General features: G+C 37.1%; 1 protein-coding gene and 1 pseudogene across 1 annotated transcript in view; one reads left to right on the top strand and one right to left on the bottom strand.

Annotated features, from left to right (window-relative positions):
* CASQ2 (calsequestrin 2 (cardiac muscle)) overlaps positions 1–6735 on the bottom strand; it is a 127595-nt gene that overhangs the window by 63199 nt on the left and 57661 nt on the right. The gene's annotated exons all lie outside the window — the stretch shown is intronic.
* Positions 5426–6526, top strand: LOC102870601 (annotated as a pseudogene).

The raw sequence follows: 6735 nt of genomic DNA, 5'->3' as shown, positions 1-6735 counted from the left end.
TTCTTATGTTTTATTTACTATGGAAAATAATAAATTATGGTTAACACTAAAAGAATGGGAATCTTAGAATACTTAATTATACTCATAAAATATATGCATGGACCAAGAAGTAGTTGTCTAAACAGAACAAAGGAACAATACATGACTTAAAATAAGGAAATATGTACTTCAGGGTTGAATCTTTTCCTCCGTATTTCTTCAATCTATGTACTGAGAAAATACTTTGAGAAGCTAGACGTTACAAAGAAGAATGTGGCATCAGGATTGGAAGAAGACTCATCAACAATCTATATTATGCAGATGTTATAACCTTGCTTGCTGGCAGTGAAGAGAACTTGAATAAAACAATTGCTATAGAAGATCAAAGACTACAGCCTTCAATTTGGATTACACTTCAACATCAAGGAAACTAAAATCCTCACCACTGGACCAATAGACAACACCATAAGAGACTGAGAAAAGAATGAAGTTGTAAAAAAAAATCATTTTACTGAGATTCATAATCAACACTCATGGTAGCAGCAATCAAGAAATCAAAAGACATGTTGCATTGTGCAAACCTGTTTTCAATGACCTCTTTAATTGCTAAAGAGCAATGATGTCAGTTTAAATACTGAGGTTCACCTGGATCTAAATCATGGTATTTCCAATTACTTCGCAGGCATCTTATGCAATGAATAAGGAAGACTGAATGAAGGAAGACTCAATGTTTTTTAACAGTAGGGTTTACCAAGAGTGTTGAATAACATTGACTGTCAAAAGAACAAACAAATCTGTCTTGGAGGAAGTACAGCTAGGGTACTTTTTAGAGGCGAGTATGATAACACTTTGTCCTATATACTTTGAGCATAGTATAAGGAGGGGACAGTCCTTGTAAAAAGACATGTTGAGAAATGTAGAGGGTCTGTAAAGGAGAGAAAGATCCTCAGAAAGATGGATTGACAAAGTGACTACAACAGTGAACATGAGCATGGTGACCATGTGACAATGGACTAGGATAGGACAATAGATTTGTATCTATTGTTCATAGTGTCATAATGTGTTGTAGTTGACTCAAAGGCAGTTAACAACAAGGAGGATAGCTAATTCTACTATTATGCAAATTCTTACCACTAATAATGCCAAAAATAACTCTTGTGGCCTCACATCTATAGAGTTGTTCTCATTGTTAAAAACCATCAGATACTCTGAGAGGGAAAGATGGGTAGTCTCATCCCAATGTTATTTTCCAGCCTTGGAAATCCAATGAAGGGTCTGTATGAGCAAGAATTACCTTGGGGACAACGAATAATGCCAAAGACAAAAAAAAAAAAGAGTATGATCTTTGATAACTTTTAGAATCTAAAATTTATCAAGCATGCCATCCAGATCTATTGATAATTACCGAATGTAAAGGTAGCTGGAAAATATGGTCTTGATAACAGGCATGATACTGGAAATTAACTGATAGAGTTTTGCAAGACCAATATTCTATTTATGAAAAATAAGGGTTTTTCCCCAACAACACAAACAATTATATATACATACTTCACCAGAGGGAATACCTATAAACTACATGGTTCAGTGGGTAAGGAGATGAGCTACCAACCCAAAACAGGCAGTTCTAATCCACCAGCTGCTCCACAGGAGAAAAATGGGCAACTCCTCTTGTAGTATTTACAGACTTTGAAAACCAGTTTAAGGGTCAGCTATGATTTGGTTCCAACTCAATGCCACAAAACAACAACAAATCTATGGAAAAAGATGATGGAGAAACTATGTATCATTAGACACAAGGCCAGTGGCTGACCACAGAATATATAATTTGTAAACTCAATTTAAAGCTAAGGAACATGAAAACAAGTCCATAAGAGCCAAAATATAACCTTTATTACAACCTATTTAAATTTAGAGATCATCTGAAGGGAAGATATGGCACACTGAACACTTATAATAACCGAAATTCCAATGAGTTGTAGGATGATGTTAAGGACATCATACACAAAGACAGTAAAAGGTCATTTAAAAAGATAGGAAAGCAGGGGAAAGACCAAAATGGATGTAAAAAAGTCTCTGAAACACAGAACAGTGAAAGTTAATAGAATAAATTATGACGCAAAAGAGCTAATGATTTAAAAGGATTAATTGAAAAGAGAGAGTATGATAATGAAATGTGCAAAGACTTGCAGTCAGAAACTCAAAGAGAAGACTGTGTCGGGAATTTCTCAAACTAAAAAGACGGCAGAAAATTTAAGCCTCAAGTTGAAATAGTGATATGGGCAAAAATATTGAACAGCTCAGGGAGTAGGGTTGCAGAGTGGATTATATTTGGGGGTAGGGGGTGGGATTTGGGGAGGTGCGGGGGGGATTGTGTACCAATGAGGGAGTTTTTCTTTTGCTTTTCAAGGAGAAGAGCAAACGGGGGGTGGGGGCGGGAGGGGTTTGTGCGGGGAGAAGGGTGCAACAATGAATGAATGGAATTCCAAAATCTCTGTAGATGTTCATTGAAATGAAAAATAAACAACCTAAATGAAAAACAAACAAACAAAAAAGATAGAATAGACAGTCTATATATCAAATGATATCAGAAATTATGTCATTCTGTAGACTAAAGTGCACCTGATTCAGGCTATGGCCTTTTCAATCATTCACTATACATCTTAAAGTTGGACAATGAATGTGGGTGACAGAAGGAGTGTGGATGCCTTTGGGCTGTGATGTTGGAGAAGAGTACAGAATAGCCAATGGATTGCCAAAAGAACAAATGGGCATATCTTGGAGAAAGTGTAGCCAAAATTCTCCTTGGAGGCATAGGTGACAAAACTTCATGTCACATACTTTGGGCATGTTGTTAAGAGAGATTAGTCATTGAAAAGGGATTTCATGCTTGAAAAAATGGTGGGTGGGTGAAAGAGGAGGATCCTTAGAGAGATCACTGACACAGTGATGGCAGCAATGGGCTCAGATATGCCAGAAATTAGGAGGATGGCACAGGATAGGACAGGGTTCAGATCCATTGTTCATAGGTCACTTTGAATTGTACTTGACTCAATGACATAACAACAATATATCAAAAATGATTGACAGATATCAAACTGTTTCAGGAAGTAGTGAATTGTTAAGAATTGGTGATACTGGAGAAAGAAGTCCAAAATGCATTAAAAGTATTGGAAAAAAAATAAAATACCAGCAATTGATGAAATAGCAGTTGAAATGTTTTTAAAAAATGAAGGCAATGCCAAGAAATTTGGAAAACAGCTACTTGGTCAGTCCACTGAAAGAGAGCCACATCCCTGTGTATTCTAAAGAAAAAGGACCTGACAAATATGCAAAAAGTGTAGAATAAAATTATTAACATCATATGTAAATAAATTTTTGCTGGAAATAATTTAAAAATAGATAGATCAGTATACTGGCATGGAATTTTTAGAAATGCAAGCTGGAGTCCAAAAAGGATGTGGAATAGGTAATATTGTTAATGTCAGATAAATCTTGGCTGAGAGTATAGAATATTAGGAAGATGTACTGTAAAAAAAAAGAGAAAGATATATTGTCTAGGCAAAGGCATTCAGTTTTGTAGGTCATAATAAATCATGTACAGCATTATGAAAAGCATGAATTCCAAAACATTCAATTGTGTTATTAAGAAATCTATACATAGACCAAGAAACAGTTGCTTCAACATAATGAGGAAATACTGTATAAATTTAAATCAAGTGGCTAAGTGGTAAATAGTTATACTGCCAATCCAAAGGCACACAGTTTGAAGCTCCACAGGGGGGGAAATGGGCATTTTCCTCCTATGAGATTAACTGCCTCTGAAAGCTTGTCAGAGGGTCAGATATGTCAGTTGCCACTTGACTGTGCATAACAACAAACAACAAAATCAGAAAAGGTCTGCCTCTGGTTTGTCTCCCTTCACAACGCTTACCCAGTTGTTGTTGTTGTTGTTGTTGGTGGTGGTGGTGGTGGTGTTAGGTGCCAATGTCAAATAGAGTACTACTCATAGCAGAACAGAAAATCTGAACCCTGTGCCAATCACTGTGTCAACCCACTTGGTTGACAGTCTTTGTCTCCTTTGTCATCTCTCCACCTCTCCAAGCGTGATGTCCCTTGGCAAGGAATGGTCTTTCACAGCAGCATGCCTTAAGTATGTGAGACAAAACTTCACCATCCTTGTCTCCAAGGAGCACCCTGGCCTCATCTTTTCCATTGCCAAAAGAACAAAAAGAACTATCCATAGTCTAGTCAGTACACTCCTTTAACAAAAGGCAGCAATATTTCTTGTGTAATCCTTATTCATTGTCCAGCTCTCAGATGCACAGCAAATGATGGTGAAATGGTCTGAATCAGTTGCATCTTAGTCCTCAAAAGAATATCACTGACAATCTGTAAATTGATCAAATAATCCAAGAAGCCAAGCTGTATGAAGAAGAATGTGGTATCAGAATCGGGGGAGGACTCATTAACAACTCTTGATAAACAAATTACACCTTACTTGCTAAAAAGCAAAGAAGACTCAAAACATTTACTGAAAAAGCTCAAAGACTCTCGCTTTCAGTGTAAATTCCATCTTAATAGGAAGAAACCAAAATTTCTTAAAATTAGACCGTATAGACAGAGGAAAGATTCATGTTGTCATGAATTTTCTTTTATTGAATCCACAATCAAAACTCGAGGAAGCAGTCAGTAGTCAAGAAATCAAATTGTATAGTGCATTGGGCAAATATGCTGCAAAGGGTTTCTTGAAAGTGTTAAAAATTAAAATAAAATTTTCTTTTAAAAAAGAAACAAAAACAAATAAACAAACATAAAGCAAAGATGTTTTGAGACTCAAACTGGAACCAAACTATAGTGAGTTGAAAAATTGCCTCATATACATATAAAAGCTGGACCAAGACTATGGGAAACCAAAGAAGAACTGACCTTTTTTAATTTAGTGAAGAATATTAAATCTTGAATATGCTATGGAATGCCATAGCTCTTTTGGCATAATGGCAAGAACCTGCACTGCAATCCCCAAAGCATGCAGTTCGAATCCACCAGCTGCTCCATGGGAGAAGGATGAACAATCTTCACCCATGCTATGTACTGCCTCTGAATCCTTGCTAGAGGGTCAGCTATGCTGATTCTGACTCCATGGGATATAACAACAACAACAAAAATGGATTGTCAAGGAATACCTTCTTAAAAGAACTGTAGCCAGAATGCTTCTTGGAAGGGACATCACAAGATTTCATCTCACCTCCTTTGGACATGTTATTGGGAGGGACCAGTCAGTAATAAAGAAAATCTTCGGATTCTTGGGGACGGCGTTTCCCTTGGAGGATAATGTACTTAGGAGAGAGCAAATTGTCACTTTTCTACAAATTTTCAGCCTGAATGGAAAACTGTAGGTCCCCATAGTTTGGTAAACTGATGAAAACTCTGAAGAGAATTGGATTGAATGGAGAAGGGTTTTTGTTTTTCTGCTAAAACCATTCTGGATATGGAAGAGCAGGAGCAAGCATGGAAGAACTTTTACTTGAAAAGACCAAAAGTGGAACTTCATGCCCACTTAAATGGATCTATTAGTTCTAAAACCATGAAGAAATAAATCGCCAAGAAGCCTGATCTTAACATCCGTGATCAGATGAATGTGATTGACAAGGGAAAGAAGAGAACTTTAGACAAATGTTTCTAGACGTTTCAAGTTATTCATTGGCTTACAACTAGTCCTGAAGATATTCTGATGGTTACAAAAGGTGTTATTAAAGAATTTGCAGATGATGGTGTCAAGTACCTGGAACTAAGGAGCACATCCAGAGGAGAAATTGCTACTGGAATGACTAAAAATACTTATGTGGAATCTATACTTGAGGGTATAAAGCAGTCCAAACAAGAAAACTTAGACATTAATGTTAGATATCTGATAGCCATTGACAGAAGAGGTGGGCTCTCAGTAGCCAAGAAAAGTGTTAAACTTGCTGAAGAGTTCTTCCTTTCTACTGATTAAACAGTCCTTGGCCTTGACCTCAGTGGAGACCCTATGGTGGGACAAGCAAAAGACTTCTTGGAACCTCTTCTGGAAGCTAAAAAAGCAGGTCTGAAGTTGGCATTGCATCTCTCAGAGATTCCAAACCAAGTGAAAGAAACACAAATTCTCCTGGATTTGCTTCCTGACAGAATTGGACATGGGACATTTCTTAACTCTTCTGAGGGAGGATCCTTGGATCTGGTGGATTTTGTGAGGCAACATCGGATACCACTAGAACTCTGTTTGACCTCAAATGCCAAAAGTCAGATGGTTCCATCTTATGATCAACATCATTTTGGATTCTGGTACAGCATTGCCCATCCTTCTGTGATCTGTACTGACGACAAGGATGTTTTTGCAACAAACCTTTCTCAAGAGTACCAGCTAGCAGCAGAAACATTTTATTTGACCTAGTCTCAGGTGTGGGAGCTGTCTTATGACTCCATCAACTGTATCTTTGCTTCAGATGGCACCAGATCTAAACTAAGGAAGAAATGGAATCACCTGAAGCCTCAAGTGTTATGCTTCTAACCTGTAATGAAGTTTCAAATGAGCACATTCCAATATTCTGGGAATTCCTGCATTACATAGATAACATAGTCTTTCTTACAGAAAGTGAAGAAGACTTGAAGCATTTACTGCAGGAGATCAAAGACTACAGTCTTCAATGTAGGTTACATCTCAATATCAAGAAAACAAAAATCGACAGCACTGGACTAGTAAGTAACATCATGATAGAT

The sequence above is a fragment of the Elephantulus edwardii genome, unplaced genomic scaffold, assembly GCF_000299155.1.
Source record: "Elephantulus edwardii isolate Elephantulus edwardi_28Jun2011 unplaced genomic scaffold, EleEdw1.0 scaffold00174, whole genome shotgun sequence".
NCBI lineage: Eukaryota > Metazoa > Chordata > Mammalia > Macroscelidea > Macroscelididae > Elephantulus > Elephantulus edwardii.
This window is presented reverse-complemented; position numbering and strand designations above follow the sequence as displayed.